We start from the raw sequence: 20,028 nt of genomic DNA, 5'->3' as shown, positions 1-20,028 counted from the left end.
GGTAAATATGCCCAACAGCCTATGAAGGGATGTTAGATGGGGTGGGTTCCGAATTACTACTGAGAATTCTTTCTGGGTGTCTGGCTGGTGAGTCTTGCTCACATGCGCAGGGTTTAACGATCGCCATATTTGGGGTCAGGAGGGAATTTTCCTCCAGGGCAGATTGGCATAGGCCCTGGGGATTTTTCACTTTCCTCTGTAGCATGGGATCTGGGTCACTTGCTGGTGGATTCTCTGTATCTTGAAGTCTTTTAATCATTATCTGAGGACTTCAATAACTCAGTCTTAGGTTAGGGATCTATTACAGAAGTGAGTGGGTGAAGTTCTGTGGCATGCATTGTACAGGAGGTCAGTCTAGATGATCATAATGGTTCCTTCTGACCTTTTAGTCTATGAGTCCATAAGTCTATAAACTGTTCTTGTTTTTCCACCCTCAAATATCTTAAAGTGTTATTACATTTGCCCTCCAAACTGATGACGAACTAATCAATCTATCATACTCTAGTGTGCCTCTTAGGCTCTTTTCAATAATTAGTGATACCAGCCATTTTCCAGCCCACAAAGGTTTCTCCTCAATTGAGTAAACATGTAAAAATATCTATTAAATCTTCTCACATTTTCTTCAATTTTCAGCCAACTTTTTTGTGCTTTCATGGGTATAATTTGTCTAGACCTAGTCTGCTTTTAAGATAACCTTTTAATAATCTTTTCTCTTGTTATCTTCACAGTTCCTAATTCATCATCTGTCATACTCTGTAATCTGATCCCTGATTTGGAGACACAAACATTAGAATATGTATATTGTCTAACCAGTTGAAAATAGATATGCTAAATAAAACCCATTATTTCTGTAAACAGTGATACATGCTATTACTTCTCACTGTCTCATTGTCACAGCTATGTTACAACCATTGTCATTTCTTCTTGCTGTTCTATTTATACAGCTAAATGAGAATTATTATTTTAAAATATTTTGGCAATAATGTTTAGTTTCATGTATTTTTCATATGATTCTTTTCTAATATGATCCATAGTTTCCTTGTACAATATTATTAAATTTGAAAAAAACCATGAAAATAGTTCCCACTCTAGTACCCATTTCTACACATCACAAAACTACAAAACTATATGGCTCAATTCAGCCTGATCGTTAGTATTGGCTCAGGAATGGATCAGGACCAGAAAACAAGGGCATTGTGTAGGGCAGGATGGTGGGTCACGGGCAGAACTGTGTTGGGACACTGATAGTGTCTGCCCATTGTGGACTTGGCTTGATACCTTGCATCTCACATACATGTGCACTAAATTTGTTCAATTGTTTTTAAAGACCCAAATAAAATTGTGATGCTTTTTAACAAAATGCACTAAAGGCAGATATACCACTTCAAGTGGGTTAGAAATGTAACATTTAGGAATGGAATATCTTTATAGTTTTTGTGACCCAGGCAGCTTTTGATGCCGACTGGCAGCGGGCATAAGGGGTGCATAGGGGTTAGAGGAATCCCTTGGATGTGGTATTTACATTCTTGTTTGCTGAAAAGTGTCATGTGAAGTCTCCAATTAAAACCTGTATCATACTTAAGGAGTTATGTATCTTTACAAATAATATGTCCTTAAGGTCTGTGTCTAGGGACTGGTCACCAGCAGAGATGAAAAGCAGGTTTTCTTTCAGACAAGATATGTTTATCTATCTTTCTGTTTACAAATAAATTCTGTATTGTATGGTTCACAATGGGCACCCATTAGCATTTATCTCAGACTTGTGAGTGAAGGTCTGTGAAATCTTCAAACAGAAAAAATAAACAGGAAAAGGTAAACAGCCAGAAATTATCCTGTTTAGGGGGAAGACAACACTTCTGAAATTGTATCTGTGGTAGAGATGAATCCCTGGATATTCCTTCAGTCTGTGAAGATAAGTTGTCAGTGAGCTTGATCTTATGAGAAGAGGTCTCAGCCACATTTGTTGAAAATGCTAGGAAAAGAACTTCTGGTGAACATTCTTGAAGGAGGTAGGGAAATGCTTTGTCAGTCAGGTTTAGTTTCTAGAAAGTGAATTATGGTTTTGTTTTATATATATGCTAATTTGCTAAGAATGAAGAATGATAATTTGTTTGGCCCATCAAATAGTAATTGATAATGTTCCTTACAAAAGTATATTAAGGAAATGAAGTAGTCATGGGTTGGGAGGCCATGGATTGGGGCTGGTTTAGGGGCTGAAAACAAAAAGGTTGGATAAATGGTCAGTTTTCACCATGGGAAAAGTTAACAGTGGGGTGCCACAAGAGTCCCTATTAGAAATGGTGTTTTATATATTTCATAAGGATCTGTGGAAACGGAGGATGAATAGTAAGGTGGAAACATTTGCAGATGACACAATGTCATTACCCAACCTCAAAAATAGATAAAGCAGAAAGGGTCCAGAATTGGCGATGAATAATTACAGGTCCAGAAAGACTTGTATGAAGAGATATTGAAAAGCCTGGAGTGGCTTAGATCAGAAAGGAGTTACGTAAAAGAGGCCATGATAGAGGTACACAAAACAAAGAGTGGGAAAGAGAAGGGAAAAGAGGCAATACTATTTACTCTTTCTCATAATTAGGGTACTACCAAATTCATGGTCAATTCTAGTCAATTCGCAGCCTTAGGATTTGAAAATTGGTCAATTTCACGATTTCAGATGTTTTCATCTGAAATTTCAGGGCCTTGCAACAAGGGGGTCCTGATCCAAATTGGGGCTGTGGGATGTTTGGAAACCTGTTGTAGGGGGATGGCAGGATTGCCACCCTCACTTCTGTGCTGCCCTGAAGGCAGGAGGGAGGTGAGTCTGATCTCCCCTGTGCTGCTAGACACACCCCAGCCCATCTGGGACTAGCAACTAGGTGCCCCCAGATAGGGCTCTCCCAGCAGCATGAGGGAGATGAGATTTCACAGGGAAAGGACAATTTCATTGTCCGTGACATGTTTTTCACAGTTGTGAAAGTGGTAGGCCCCTACCCATAATGTACAATAATAAAAATACATTAAATAAAACTGAAAGGAAACAAATTTAAAAATGATAAAAGTAAATATGGTTTTTTTGCACACGTGGCTAGCCTGTGGAACTCATGGCAATAGGATATCATTGAGGACAAGAGCTTAATAGGAATAAAAAGAAATTAGACATGTAGATGCCTAATAGGAATACCACACATTCACAGACAGCCTTTGGGCTGTTCCAATCTGTTGTACACCAGCTGCAGAGGCACCTTAAGTACCATTTTGTCAGTCCAGGATTGCGGGAGCATGGCACTCTTGGACTACAATTCCACCTGTCGTCAGAATGCCCCCTATGACTATGGGGGTCCAGGTTGTATAGCATAGGGCTAGTTAAGCCAGCATTAATGCAATTTGGGGAATTCTCTGTGCAAGGGAAATCCCAAGCTGGCTGTTTAAGTAAGTCCTTTTTTCCCCTTGCACTGCCAGAACAGAACAAAGAAGATGCAGCAGGGCCAAAGATCTGGCCTGACATCTTTTGCATGGAAGCTGTAGAACTTCATTAAGGGCCAGTTACTGATCTCAGTTACGTATGTGTAAACCAGTGGTTCTCAACCCGTGGCCCACTGGCCACTTGTGGCCCAATCAGCACACAGCTGTGGCCCATGTGACACCCTCAGGGCCATACAGGTAAGATATATATTGTATGGATGCGACACAGAGAGAGCTGCATATGTGGCCCACAATGGTAAATAGGTTGAGAACATTGAACAATGAATAATGTCATTGAATCTGCTCTAATGGGTGTCTATCTGCTTGTTGATACATTACTGGTATGGGCTACAAGACTCAGAAGCTGGCCAGTTCTATCTTTGACAAACCACTTAGGGTATTTCAATATTGAAACACAAATAACCAAATAACTAATAGTATAATTATTTTAGTGAAATTAAAATGGTAGTCTTTCCCATTAGTGTAGCCTTAAAATAGAACTAATCATTGGTTAAATTTTAATGGAACAATCAAAGAGTAGTTAATTCCACAGCATGAGGTACCCATTGTGTGCAATTATAGGGTTAGGAATGTTCAATCTTTGCAATGACCTGATTGGCTGAATGTCCCTAGATGGTTTGTCATTTTTGTTAAATTGGCTATATTCTGGATCTGGATCTACCCAGTTAGCCAAAAATAAAAGAGGGCTTAGTTGCCAGTTTTAACATTCATATGTTGTGATCAGCATGGCTTTTCATATATATATATATATATATATATATACACACATATATATAAAAAATCAGCATTTTGGAGGTTAATCTCTGTGATCATCATCTTATGCTCACGCTTATTCTTATCAGTTATATTTAGTGGCAGATTGCAAGCTTTCCTTATTATCTTGTTAAATCAGTAGGTGAAAGCCTTTCAAGGCATCTCTTTATAAACATCTTTTATTAATGTTAATATGCCAGATGGGAGAAATAAAATGGTTCTGTTCTTCATGCTGCCACTACCCACAGTTTTACCATATAATTTGCTGATTAAGGAAGCATATGAAAATGATAGGAACAGAACTCCTATAGATCAGAAAGTTCAGAAAATGCTGGTTCCCCTGGCTGTAAAAATGTTTAATTATTTGGGTAAAAGACTCAGCCATTGCTGAAAGAGCAGTGTTGATATTACCATAGCTGAGATGTTAAAGTTTATTCTGATGGGCACAATGAGACACTGTATCATTATTTTGTCACATACCCTCCTTTGTGCTCAGGTCAGTGCCAGCAGAAACCTCATAAAGCTCAGATGCTTCTCTCATAAATATAGCACCCACTGATTCAATTTTTGGGCTTTGTCGTAGGCCCCTATTCCAGAAGGTCCTCCTGAATGCTGTACTCCCATTGATTTTATCGGTGGAGGAGGTTGCTCAGTGCTTTTTAAGGTGGGGTCCTGAAGAAAAGCAATTTTCTTGTAACAGCCACACCCCTGGGTGAGTCATCAACAGCAGGGAGCAAACCAAGGATCTCAAGGCATGAGTCTCAGTTGCCTGAACTAAAACCCAGATCTCTTAGCTAAGGCTCATCAATCTCTAGTTGGCTTAACCACCACTAGAGGGGGACAAAGTGCCACACCAAGCAGGCATGGCTTACATAAGAGATGCTTCTGCAAAGCAGTATTATATGACTATAGCCTCCACGCATGAGTAATCCAACTGAATTTACTTGAACTGGAAGCTCTTTGGGGGAGAGATCTTCTTTTTGTGCTGTTTTTATAGAGTTTAGCAGAATTGAGTCCTGATCCCTGACTGGGCCCAGAGGCTCTGCGGCAACATGGCTACTACTACTGCTAATGGCAATGGGACTATTTATATGAGTAAAAACTACTCACACGTAGGCTGATTTTGTCAAGTGTACTCATGCTGAATAACAACTCGCTCTGCTTGACACGTAAGAGACCTCTTGTGAGGGTGGCAAGATCAGGCTTTTAGAGCTTTCCCTTTTCCCTTCCTCCCCCCTCCCATTATCTTCTCCTTACTCTGTTGGGAAATATCACTCAGGACAGTGGCTTCCTTAGTTCACACAGGAGATCAGGAAATGCTTTATAAATAAATTATCTTCTATTATGATCCCAAATTCAAATGGTGAGATAAGCAACAAAACCACAGTCTTTGGGCTGGATAAAGTCTGTGGGCCTTTGTTTGACAATGATACAGTTGCTCTTTATGTATTCCCTGTCACGAGTCAATTCACCATATTTCCCTCATTTGATCAAATTTTGCTTAGACAGAGTCTGATGAGTTGAGGAGACAACGTTGTAAATGGACATATGCAAAGACCATAGAGAGAAGAGCTCATTCAGTGAAGGAGTGCAGATAGTGTCTAGGGATTAGCTATTCATCTAATTTCACTATAAATCTACTTCTAATATTAAAAACAACTCAGTCTCTTTATCTCTCAGTACCAGCTAGAAGGATTTCAGTTTTCTCTATCCATTGGTACTTCAGACTGCGTACTGAATCTGATGTGCATGAAAATCACTTAGCATGAATATAATAGAAAATTAGAGTATTGCTGAACTATACTTAAGTCCTAGAATTCAAGAAGGCAGTGTTAGGATTTGTCCATTTAAAATATATCTGCATTTCATGCATTGCAGTAGACAATTTATACTTTTATAACACCACTGTATTATTGTTCAACTTATGCTCTTGCAATTTTAAGGCTTTTTTTTTTTTTTTACTTCTGCAGTCTGCTTTGTTATGGTGAAAGAGAGAAACTTCTAGAAATGTTACCACGGAAGATAAATCTGTGATGAAAATAATGTCTATCGTCTTCATTTTTGGGCAAAGGGTGGGAGTTAATTCATAGGGAGCAAATCCTGGCTCAATCCTCAGTAGTTGCAAAAGCCATGTTTGCAAGCTGAACAGATGTAGGTGTAATGGGGAAGATGGTGATGTTGCAAGATTCTGTGGGAGTCACATCCCTTACCTGCTAAATACTTTGGAAATGGGGACTGGAGCATAGGCAGCTGATCAAAAGAGGAAAAGGGACAGATCTTGGAAGTACCATCTTTCTTCCTGTGGTGACATCAGCCATTAGGGATAGAGGTCACCTCCATCCCATAACATGGAGCAAGATTCTTGCTGAGGGCAGCATCCCTTCACATCCTGTCTACTTAGACTGGAAATGGACCAGAATTTATCACTAAGCATTTTTCAGAGCAGGCTACATACCAGGTAGCTATTGTTCATGATTTTTGTCCTATATTGGTATGAAATACCAAACCTCAGAGTCCTTTACTGAAATCCTAGGCACCAGTTTTCCTGGTTACTACAAGTTGGTTAAAATAAAAGTTGTCATGTAAAATTCAGGGGTATAGAACCTAGAACCATATATAGAGCTCAAGGGGGTATTAGAACTCATAAGTAAGGATGAGAGAACTGTTCTGGATAAGATACAAAGTGTCCCAGACATCTGCCCAGTACTCAGAGTAAAACAGCCTGACAGTTTTTGAGGTTCAAAAAGGCCCAGCTAACTTTTTTTCATTATTTCCTATATCTGTATGTTTCTGTTCTCTTGCAGGAACCAATCAAAATTGGTAAAATACTGCAACTAGTTTATTCTTGCCATATGGCTTAGTTGTGACAAGAGATCTCATGGGAATTCCAAGCCAGTGTTGCCAGTTCAAGAGGTTTGACCAATTCGGGTAAGCTTCAGAATATGTATATGATCAAAACATTTTCTAAAACTTCCAAAGTTTGCTTGTCACTACTAAATTCAATCCTTTTTTTCAGTGGGAGTATCAATCATTTTTAAAATTAATATATTCTGAAATACAACTACTCTGGTAGAAGCCAGGGGGCTGATAGAAACATTGTCATACTCATTAAAGGATCTTCATGGTTTATCCAAGGGGAAAAAAAGAAGGAATTCTTGCCAGGTGCAAGTGAGACTAGAGTATATTGAAACAGTATTGTAGAGATAGAATCACTAATATTATCTATTTAATCAACAAGCCTGAAAGTCGAGGTCTGTTATTTGTTCTACCCAATAATCTTGTCCCAAATCTTGGAACATTTCATACTGGGAGAAGGCAGAGCTAAAATAATTAGGCTGATTTCTGTTAGTGATCATGTGATCTACATATTAAATATATATAAAGTTTGATCCAGCGCAGCATATAATAATGGATTAATAGATTTTTAAGGCCAGAAGCAACAATTATGATCACCTAATCTGACCTCCTCCTACATGACAAAAGGTAATAGAATTTCACCAACTGCTTCTTGCATGAAGCCCATAACATCTGGCTGAGTTAGAATATATCTTTTAGAAAGTCATCCAATTTTGTTTTAAGGACTTAATGTGATGGAGAATCCACCACATCCTTTGGTAAGTTATTCCAATAGATAATTACCTTCATTGTAAAAAATGTGCGTCTTATTTCTAGTCTGAATTTGTCTAGCGTCAGCTTCTAGCTATTAGATCATGTAATACGTTTGTCTGCTAGGTTAAAGAGCCCTGCACTCTCAGAAATATTGTCCCTATGTAGCTACATAGAGATTGTGATAAAGTCACTTTTTAACCTACACTTTGTTATACTAAATAGACTGAGCTTCTTTAGTCTCTCACTGTAAGCCAGGTTTATATATATTTGTTTCTAAATGACAGCAGCATAACAAGAATGAGTGTTTCTGTTTGGAACCCTCTCACTGAGACAGACAATTCAGAATTCAGAGCTTTCGTGAGTACTGTGACAGTCTAGATGACTTAGCTTGTTGCTGTCTGAACAGACCTATCTTAATTAAGATAGAGATAATAAATTGCCTAAATATTGAGTACATGTATGAGAATATATTAAGTCAGTGACTAATACATGCTTTTGAAAGCCTGGATAAATGTTTAAAATATTTCTTCAGTTATAGTCAGATTTGAAACTATAAATAAAATTACTGGAATGGGCCTTTGTTTCCTCCCCCTCCCCCAGCTATGGATCAGCTTTCTCTGGAGTGCTAATATTTTCCTGTGTCAAGTACAATTACTTGACACCCTGCGTAGGGTGTAGCTTTAGGAGGCACAGGCATGTATCAAGCATCGGGGGGCACTGCATCAGGCAGATTTCCTTGAGACAGTATGCCTGGTGATAACTCAGGGGGCTAAAAATGTCTCCAGCTAGATCAGGTCCTATAGATGTGTGATGTATGCAGTTGTACATGTTGCCCCTGGTCTGTGGCACTTCATTTGGTGGCCAAAGCTCTGGGGCTGAACAGTATGGCAATAAAGCAGAGAAGGCAGTGTGGTCTAGTGGCTGGGCATTGGGAAGCCTGGGTTCTATTGCTGGCTCCACTGCATGACCTTGGGCAAGTCACTTCACCCCATTTCTTCTTCCACGTCTTGTCTATTTAGACTATAAGCTCTGTGGGTGGAATCTGGGCCCCATTAAAGTCAATGGGAGTTTTGTTGTTGACTTCTGTAAAGGCAGAATTTCAACCAGTGTGCCTTTTACAGTGTCTTGCAGAAGGGGGCCCAATCTTATTTGGGGTTTTATAATATAAACAATAAAACAGTAAAAAGATGGAAAGAATGAGAATGAGTGTCTTTTGTATGGAACAGGAGAGCAGTGTCCCTGGGTGGGGGGAGGACAGAAGGACTAATGAAGAAACTGTTGTCCCGCTAGGCAACTTCCTCTAAAATATGTAAGACCAGCATTGCTTGGAGAGCACATGCAAGAACAGAAATAGAAACAGCTTCATGCTTTTCAAGAGTGCACGCACTCGTTGGCCTGGGACATCCAACAGCTTCAAAAGCTGATGAACTTATCACCACGTTCGTTTCGCACATGCACGTGCAGGTATACATGCACAGACATGCATCCCGCAGCCCCTTTGAGTGTCTAGTACTGCTGGTGCTGCTATGATCCACCCAACTTGTACACCGAGATGAATGGGATTCTGGCTGTCCCCTGCACGGGAGCCCACAGGCAAGCTGGGCATTCTTCCCATTTCTTATGCATCTATGCAACAGGAGCTAGCCTATAGCTCATAGCATTACTTATGATGACATGGTCACACTAGTAAGATACTGTCCAAAGCTATGTGAATCTTTTTTTTAGTTCATACCTCATGAGTTTCATTTTGAGCTTCCAATGAACTAAGAAGCTCAAAACAAAACTCAGCTGGTTTATGGTGGAAAGTATGCAAAGCCAGAGATATACATGATTTCCACCCTAACCTATAACTTGGTCCAGGTTAGCATTCTATTTAGCTCAAATAAAAGTTTGACCCACGGACATTGAAATGCCTGCAATGAATCTGGTCTGAGCTTACTTGAAATTTAATTGTGGAAGCTCTAATGATGACCTATGGCACCCACATATGCTTAAAATCCTCATCCATAGCTTTAGAAAATTTATTTAAAATCGCTTGGTGAGGAAACAACAGCTGTTTGGGAGGGGTCCTTTTTAATTGCATGTGGAGTTCAAACCTGGAGTAAATAAGACAAATTCATGTCTGGTATAACTCCTCAGTCTTTGACTCATCATCTTCACTTTTAGGAATTACACCCTTTTCTTTGTTCTGACTTCTGTCTCATGAGAAGATGCATTTCCAAATGCAGAAAATCCAGAAGGAATACAAACTTCCACCGTCTCCCTGTGTATGGAGCACTTCTATGGCATGAATATGTCATGCATCATTTTAGTACTGCCAGCCTTCAGGATTCACACAGCAAGGTTGGAACAAAAGGTTGCTACGCTCCTACTACCTTGATGAATTTGAAAGGCAGCCTAATTGTTTTATTACTTACTGTATTGATTATGGTGGAAAGTAATTATATTAGATGAACATAATATACACGTGAAGCTTTGGTGTACTGAGACATTACAGCCTGGCTTGCTTCAAACACTACTCTAATTAAGGGTTTGTTAACATTTGTATATTAAACTTTCTTTTCCAGGTGCTTATAATGAAACCTTAAAATTTCACTCTCTGTTGAAAGTTGGCATTCAAGGTCTCAGCGAGGAAGCAATTTTCTTAAACACATTTTTCCAAAAATATTTTGTCCATTATGATGTCTTTATATAAAAAATGCTTAAAGCTTTTCTAATACATAGAATTAGTGCTCCAGTTTCAGGTTTAAATTCAGATTGATGTCAAAGGAATTATTCCACTTTTATACCACTGTAAAATGTAATCAAGAACAAAATCTGACCCAATATGTTTGCACAGCAGCTACTTTGGCATGTAAGCAGGGAATAAAACAATCCAAAGAGTAGATTTGATTATGATGTATGTACATCCCTAAAGACAAGAAAAAAATTCTAGAAAATATGGCAATGTACATTTATGTGTAATGGCTTCCTAATTACCATCCTTTTTTAACTTGCTCTCCTGATTCTTCCTATTAGTTAGATGTTTATTACTAGAACTTTTAGCAGTGCTTTTCCCATAGCTTGTCCCTCAGGTTAGTATTAACTTAAAAAAGAAAGAAAAAGACAAATTACTGCTGTTTGAAAGTCAAATTCAAAGAGAAAGAAAAAAACATCTTCATCCTTTACTGTTCCCTCATGGTAGTGTCAGAGATGTTTGTTTTCCTTGTTTATTTTTATATTAAAATTTCAGGTCCTGTTTTACCTCTTTTGTTCCTGAATGACACTGGCAAGCTTGAGAGAACCTGAGTTGACATCATAGCCAAAGGGTGTAATATAAAATGCAGCTCTCCTAATCCAGACTTTATGGAGGAGAGAGAAATTGAGCAAGGGTGGATTAAGGCAGAGGTACTAGAGGGCCCTTGCTTCTCTAGTTGTATGATCACATCAGGATTACAGCATCATTAACATTATTTGCTAGTCCTCACAGCTGCAGAGAAAGCCAAACCTGCCTTGAAAACCTGCCTTAAAATGCTGACCCCAAGTAATTAATGCAGTGGCATCTGCTTGAGTCTGCAGGCAGCCTGAAACATTAGCTCTGAGAGGTGTGAGCTGCCCCATACATTTAAAAAAGATACCGACTTCAAGACCCACTACTAGGGAGACAATGCCTACACCACCCCAGCAAGGACTTTGTGAATTGCAGGAGATGAAAAGTGTAGTAGGCCTGGCCACTTACCTGTTTACGAGGGCCGAAAGCAGCCCCTGGCAGTTTAAAACTGTCTTGTGTGTTTGTTAAAGGTATCATTCATCCCGCCCAGGACACTCTGGGTCAATTTCACTTTTTTTCTTTGTATAATTAAATGTGTCCAGCCTGTGGGTATAGTGGCAATAATGGCAGTCAAAGGAGTTGAATTCAGTACCATGCTGACTCCCAAGTTGGCAAGGGTTGGGAGCTTCTGAGAACAGCACACTCAGCATCTGCTAGAGAAAGTATATCACTCTTGAGTGACTTGCCTTAGCTAACAGTAGGAGCATCATTGACAGAAGGAGCCATATGCAGTCAGTTAGACATTCTGTGTGCATGTGTACATATGTATTAGAATTAAAGGCTGACAGGCTCCAATAAACCCCAAATAATCAATATCCATTAATCTTTCATTACCTTATCCTGCTGATACAGTAGAAGAGATATATCAAGAAACTGCTTTCCACATGCATTCATTAGGAATTCAAAGATTTAGTAGCTGGTGTTGATGTTAGGGTAATTAGCAGCAAAAAATTTGGAAGAAATGCATGTTGCTATAGCAACATGTTCATCATGATCTACAGCATAAACACCCAGATTAATTTACAAGACGCCAGGTAGATATCTGCATGCCTGACTGCGGTACTCACAGACACCACCTTATTTGCTTTTATTAAGGCATAATCATCGACAGTAGAGCTTTCAAGGTATGTGTGTTATCACTGTCAATCATAGAGAAACTGTATGCTTTTAGGGGCAAATCCACCAACGCTGTCTGCTCCATGGGGAAATGGAAGGAAAAATTCTCAGGCAGTGATGCTGCTGTCGAGCCACTCTGAAGCTACTGGAGCAGCAATATCCCCTGTCACACTCTACATATTTCTTCTGGAGAAAAGGCAGGGGAGGCAGAGAGAATGGGAGGATTGATGTAGCAATGAGTCCACTAGCTCTGCCCAGCATGTTTGACCTCAACAATGCGTTCTGATAAAGTACATTCTCGACGAAGCAGATCTGCTTTCTGTGGGATATTTGAAGGTGCACACAGAACAAGGCAGGAGCCCTGTCTTGCTCAATGAAGGAAGTCCAGAGATGTCATCCGGCCATTGAAGAAGTGACACGCCTGCCTCAGTGCATGTTCTAAGGCTCTCATTCAGAGCACAAAACTTCACATGAGACAGGGCTTCAGTGGACACGTGATATGGTTTAAAATGGTTGACAGGGATCCTTACGTTTCAGGGTAGCATGCCAAAGAATCACGTGGAGAAGCAGCTGGTAAGAGGTCCAGCATACAAGTGCTGTAGCCTGATTTTCAAAGTAGAACTTTCCCTCTGGAGCTTTGCAGTAGTTTTATCATCTTAGTTCAGTGTGAACAGGACTTGTGAACATATTATGAATAAAACAGACTAGAAGAAATATCTTGAGTCTTTGTGTCAGTGATTTCTTCTTTACCAGTGAAGAACTGGCCAACTCCAGCAACCCAAACTCTTGCTATCACATGGTAGGAGGGACAGCACTTGCATGCCCATTGTCTATTTCCAATATTGCTCTTATTCTGTTTTCGTGGTAGTTGTCACATTCCTGGGTGCAATCCAAACCAGTGAGGGGTTGTGTCATCACTTTCCCCATGACCCTGGGTGCCTCACAATGCTTTGCTGTTGTAGTAATGAATGAGAGCCTTAGAACATGCACTGAGGCAGGCGTGTCACTTCTTCAATGGCCGGATGACATCTCTGGACTTCCTTCATTGAGCAAGACCGTGATATTATTGACCAGCATGTTATCAGTTTTCAAATGATGCCTCACAAGGCATAATTTGTACAAAGATTATTACAAAGGTGTGCTGGGTGTGAATACAGGGGTGCTTTTGGTCACAGTGGTATCCCCTGATGCCATTTAGTTATACCCTTTACTTAATGATGACTGAACACTGTGAATGTCAAGCCATTTTCACTAAATCTATACTTCTTTGCCATCTTGTGTCATGGTTACAATACAGTATTTCTTAAAACACTTTTAAATTTCATCAGCCTACCGAGAGCTCAGAGTCTGATGTCAGGGTGAAAGTTGGTAGGAGTTTTACCATGGACATCAGTGGGGCCAGTATTTCATCCCAAAGATATTAGTGTCTTGGTCAGGTTTCCTAGCAGAGCTTAGAAGGGGCAAAAATCAGTAGCACAAATAGGAAAAGCAGTGCACTTGGCGGGCCTGCTCTGATCATCCCACCTACCTCAGAATCATTGCTATGCCTAAAAGCTTTAATCAAAATATAGCAAGATCCCCACCTAATCTGTTTGAAAAAGTGCCATATGTACATAAGCTATCTTTACAGAAAACTGTAAACTGCCCTATCTCCATAGTGAATTTAGGCTGCCTTATGTTGGCCACAGTATACTTTGACTGTCAATATATTGTGTGGTACCCACTGGATTCCTTTTTTTCTGACATTCTGAATTAAATAAACCAAGACTCAACACATGTCTTAAAACCACAATAGTTTATTTATAAAAAGAAAGACAGCCCATCAAATTTTCCACAGGAATTCCAAAAATTCATCAGGGACTCAAAGCCTTTACTTTCTTTCCATTCATATAATTTTGGTTTTGGCTTAACACAATATTCAGTTCAAAAGAATATCCTTTGCATTTAAAGTAAACAATGATTGTTATACAAAGACTTTTAATTTTTCTTCTCCTGCCCTTTACCGCTTTCTTTCCTCATTCCAATGAGCTGCTCAGCTATCATTATGCCCATTTGATGCCAGATAAAGTATCTGCTTTTCTAATTCATCTTTTTTTTCATATGAACCAGATCAAGTTATTACATTTTCAATTATTTAACCTCTAAAGTTTCCTGAACATTCTATTTTATTTTTTTCATGATGCCCTAAAATTAGATAGGAAAAGGAGAAAATAATATAATTAAAGTGAAATGTGCCCTGATTTGAAAAAAAGAAATACAATGAATACAGATAATAGGAAATTGAACAATCTCTGCTTCTGGATCTCTGGTTCTGATCTAAGCCAAAGTCACATTTATAAAAGTGTGTTTGATGGGCTTAGCCTAATTAATAGTAGGATTTAGTCCATAAAACAAAAAACACTGTATAATCTGGGAACATTATACTTAGCTCTCATTTAGCACTTCACAAACACTTGGTCAATTTCATGACTGGGGTAAATTCATTGAAGCCAATGAATTTGGCCAAATTAAGTGTTTGGCAAGAATATATATATATATGTTCAACAAACAGTATGCAGCAATTCTATGCATGTGATAAATTGCAGAATTATGTTACAAATTGCCTTTATCAGGGACCATTTTATTACGCCGTGTGACGGGGTGTGCAAGCCCTGCACTGGTCCGGCTGGGGTTAATCCCACTCTGTGGGCCAAGGAGACCACACCCCCTCGGTTCTACTGGGCATGCTCTACCTGTAGAACCAGTACAAAAGGGAGCAACTCAGCTCAGCTGTGGTGGACTGCTGAGGAGAGAGGATGCACTGTCCAGGCTTCTGGAGTGGCCAGAGCCCTAGACTGCGCAGGCCAAGAGCACCGCAACCCAGATGGATGTCACACTGCCTGAAGGAGATCCAGAGGGAACAGAGTTGCCAAGAGCTGCAGCAGCTGATAACTCCAGAGACCTGGGAGAGCTATGGACTTTGTTGCCAGGGAAAGGGGTAGGAAGTAAACTTTGCTATAGTGGGGGAATCAGGGAATTGGTCAGTGTGTTTTGGAAGGATCCCTGCTGACTCAGTGGTGAATACCCCTGCCCGGGCTGGGGCTCAAAGAAGCAAGGAGGGCCTGAGCCTCCCTACCCTGGGTGCCACACACCCCTCGTGGTGCCTCACTTCCCAATGTCACCCTGATCAAAAGGGCCACTCTATTGGCTCCAGCCATTATGCCATGCTGCCCTGATCAAAAGGGCCACTCTGTTGACTCTGGCCATTAGGCCATGCTGCCTGGACAGGAAGGGCCACTCTATTGATTTGGCCACTAGGCCTTGTTGCCCTGTGAATCAGGGCCACTCTATTGACTCTGGCCACTAGGCCATGCAACCTAGGCTGCAAGGGCAGCCATATTAGCTTGGGCCACTAGGCCAAAGTGCTTGGAAACACAGGGTGGGAAGTTATACCCAACTGTGGGGTCACAATGCCCAACCTCCACCCTACAAAGGGGGGATGGGGTGTACAAGCCCTGTGACATGACAATAAAATATTTTAAAAGTTTATGAAATAAAGTTGCTCTAAAATATATGGCTTCTGGAGAATTGACAGAGTAGTCTAATATAATAGTGTGGTATAAATGTTCTATCAGACAGAGTTTGCAATGACCACATTACACATGATTGGCAAAGTCATGATTGAGTTAAGCAAGTCAACCCAAATGCCAGTTATACTTTTATGTGTTCTATATCTAGTTACACAGTTAGTGCCTGTTCCAATTCCCATAGAAGTCAATAAAAAGAGTGAGAGTTACGTCAGGCCCTAGTTGTATCGATAAAATTTACTATATATTCCTGTATTGGCACTGGGTACTGAATATACCCCCATTATTGCAACCTACAGAACTACCACTATGGTGTCTACATATTTCTATTGATAAAAAGGATTTTAGTTACAAATGGCATAAAAAGAGTAAGTTTGGTCAGCCTATGCTTGTCTGATTGCATGATGCATAATTATTCCCCCACCACATCCAAACACACACAGAATTAGATCTTTTAGCATGTCCTTCATTTTTGCTCTAATGCCCCAGTCGTGCAGCAGTCTGTGTGGATGGATCCCAACATCTGTGCACACCTTGCTGAAGTCAATGGGATTCCAGTGAGCCCGTGTGCTGAGGGAGCAGGCTGCATTTGCACAATAGTGTGTGTGAGGTTGTAAAAGAAAACAAAAAGCTGCCATTTGCCTCATCATACCAAACCCACACTTTCAATATTTCTCCTGTGTGATCAGCTATTGTAAAATCCAGGACTAATGCAAACTGACATGTTGCATCATGAATTGGGGAAAAAGACACGTGCCTTTCCTGAAAGTTCAGCTACAGAACAGCAATCTTCAGAAACAAAACACACTAGTAGAAATAATGATGGAAACCCCTTCAAAGTGATATACTCATAAACATACTGTATGCATGCTGCATCTAGGCTGACTAAATAGTCTGTGGTTACTATTTTTAAAGCACTAGCAGAAAAAATACCCCACAAGAAATAAGATACAGGAGGAGGGGATTTCATCAGCATTTATTTTATATCCTTCGGATGCGTGTAAATAGTGTAAAGTAACTTGAATGCCTGGACCCCTATATATATATATATATATATATATATATTCCAGTTTAATTTTATATTGTAATGTAGACTCTATGTATTATGAACAATATTAATCATGGCTTAATTTTAAATATTGTATCTTTATATGAATTGATATATTGAGCCTTTCTAAATTAATACAAAATCATATTAAAACAACTTGATGGATTTCTTCACTTTGGACCTGACCCAAAGCCCATTGAAGTCGATGGAAGTCTTTCCATCAGCTTCAGTGGGATTAACATGAGATCCTTTATGCACTAAAAGGCAGATATTTTAAGCCAACCTCCACAAGTACACAACATGGGATGTAACCAAGATGAGGCCCTGATAGATATGTGGAAAATCTGAAAGGAGAGCAATACTTGTCCCCAGGTCGCACAGTGACTACAGAGCTGTTACACAGAGGCTACCGCAATATAATGCTGACACAGCTTCCCCAGATTTTTATTATGTAACTCTGTGATTGGGGACTGAACCCCTGCCTAGCACTTAGTGTCTGTTGCAGCCAGCCTGCCTAGAGGTTAGAGTCATTGGCATGGTAGAGGAACTTGGACCCTCCTGCACCACTAAGTTCCAAACCTCTTGGGTGCCACAAGGAAGGCACCTGCTACCTGCAGTCTACCTACCAAACTCCCCCTGAGTATTGGGACATGTTGTGTCTTGCAGTTGTCCTTTGAAACATGGCCCACAGGCCTCTGCAGATGGGGGAGTCCCAGCTTCATGCAACAGTCCTCCTCCTGGGGATAACCCCTCCATGGCTGTGTATCTCACACACATTCTTCATCATACCACCCCATGACAGTGGCAAGTCCCATAGCCCTGTCTGGTGAGGGTCTCCCTGATAGTCCCCTGTGACATGAAGTTTGTGTCCTGGTCCATTATCATTTCCTTGAGAATTCCCCACCCTCACAAAGACCTTCATGAGACGGGTGATTGCTGATTTGTTTCTGAGAAGCAGAATGGCCTCTGTGATTACCAGTATGTATGTTTTGTGTGTTTTGTGGCCTCTGTGATTACCAGTATGTTTTGTTTCTCCGTTGGCCTTCCTTATGTCCTTCAGCAGGACTGGGCCATCATGTCCGCATTCTCCACCAGCCATGAGCAGGGGCAACTGCCCCACCTAGCAGTTACAGGCTGTGGTGGCGGTCCTTCCTAGTGGTTAGAAGTTGTGGCAGCCATGCCGCCTAGCAAAAGGGAGTAGGGAAACCTAGGCCCTCCCACTTCACTGGGCTCCAATCCAGGGACCGCCATGGGCACTGTAAAGAAGGCGCTTGCTACCTGCAGTCCAACTAACACCCTCCCTTGGGTCTCTTCCTACTACTCTGTCCCTCCTTGGAGCACATCATGTCTTGGGTTGTCCCTTGCAACACTGGCCTCTGCAGGCTGGGGAGTCCCAGCTTCATGCAGGGGTCCTCCACCTGAGGATATTCTCATAACATAACCCCTCCATAGCAGTGAGTGCAGATTGGTCAGTCAGTTGGTCTGCTCACCACCTAGCTGTACTAAAGAGACTCCCTTTTAAGTCCAATTAAAGCATGCCCAGAAAATCTGCTGGGGTGGACCTTCCTGGGCCCAGAATTATTCCTGCACCCCTTTCACTCCAATGTGGGATTTATCCACCCCATCACAATCTCCCATTGGGCCGAGAAGACAGGAAGACCCATATAGCTGTGGATTTTTTGGCCTTCTCATACCTTTTGCATGTTTCTGTGTACAGAATTCCTAAAAAGCCTCCATGTGTTGCTCCTGGCATCCAGCTCTGTCTCACCATTGCAGAATGGACCTATATTGCTTTTGCTGTCTAGTAGCCCTCCACAACTGCAAAGGAGGGGGCTGGGTTTATCCTTTTAATTCAGCCCAGAGCCACTGGCCCATACAAAGCTGTGATGATTTGAGGAATCTGCCTGTACAACTGGTGAATTCTGTGTGAGATTATGAATGCTGTGGATGTATTTGTACCAATCTGTAAACTCCCTTTTGAATGTGCGGGCTAGTTGTCTTCTCTGATATACTTTTGCCTCCATATTGGATTGAAATTCCAAAGGTGAGTGGCAAAGGGCTAACAAAAGAGGGTCATTTAGAAGTAATTGCTCTAGGCAAAAAGCTGGCCTCCGCCCAGAGGAAGTGGCTGAGCAGGGAAGATGTTACCTAGCAAGGAGGTCACCTATTGGGACTGATTAGAAGATCACTGGACAGAAGGTCTGGAAGCTTACAGAAGGCCAGGAGCTGATCTGTTCAGGCTCTTTGGCCATTTTCAAGCTGAGAGGAGTTGCATGTAAGAGCCTGATGAGGCAGGGGGAACCCTTCTTCCTGAACACAGATGCCCCCCCCAGGATTCCCAAAGCAAGGGTGAGATAGTGAGGGGCATTGCATTTAGGATATTTGTGTTTTTAAAATGAGCTGTACTTTCTTCTTCTTTATCAGTTAAGTGAAAGAGCAATGGTGTTAGAATTCTGTGCAAATCCTATCAATATGTATGTTTCACGCTTTACACGTAGCACATGGCCCTTGAGAGAGTTAGTCTGTAATCCAGAAGGCTCATACCTGGGTGGGATTCTGGAAGATCTGTTTAAGATAGCAGGTATCTTAGGGGTCAGCACTGGTGCTGGGGACCAAAGGCAGGAGAACTGGGGGGCTCCATTTCTGTAAGGAGTAACAGACAGAGTCAGTAACCAGGAAATATGCCAGAGAGGCCAAGGAAGAATCGCTTATGCTCCTAGGGTGGAATTTATGCTGGTTCAATTTAAGAACTGTGCTGGGACTACCTGAGATATGGGGCAGTAAACTAGTACAAAGGTCACACAGGGGTCTCTTCTCTTTCTGGCCATTGAAGAAGAGGCCTCCATGCAGCCAATGGGAGCAAATGGGGATGGTTGAGAAAAAGGACCAAGAGATCCATCTTTACTTGGATGCAGTGGCCCTATCACACAGTGTAAGTGATTCAGGTGGGTTGTAGCTGCTACTACCATTCATAGGATGGAGTAGAGGCCACTAAGATGCCAGGTTGGTGGAGATGGCTTTTGCCTCCTCAACCCTTCTCCCTACTTGTCCTGAATTAAATCCTGATTACTCCTGTTCCACAGTGTAATGTTAGTTTTACCTTGTCTACTGGGAGTAAGTGGGCCTTAAAGTGACTGTAA

Source organism: Emydura macquarii, unplaced genomic scaffold (assembly GCF_026122565.2).
Source record: "Emydura macquarii macquarii isolate MOO-44397 ecotype Brisbane River unplaced genomic scaffold, CSIRO-AGI_Emac_v2 contig_2897, whole genome shotgun sequence".
Lineage (NCBI taxonomy): Eukaryota > Metazoa > Chordata > Testudines > Chelidae > Emydura > Emydura macquarii.
Note: the sequence above shows the minus strand (reverse complement) of the source record.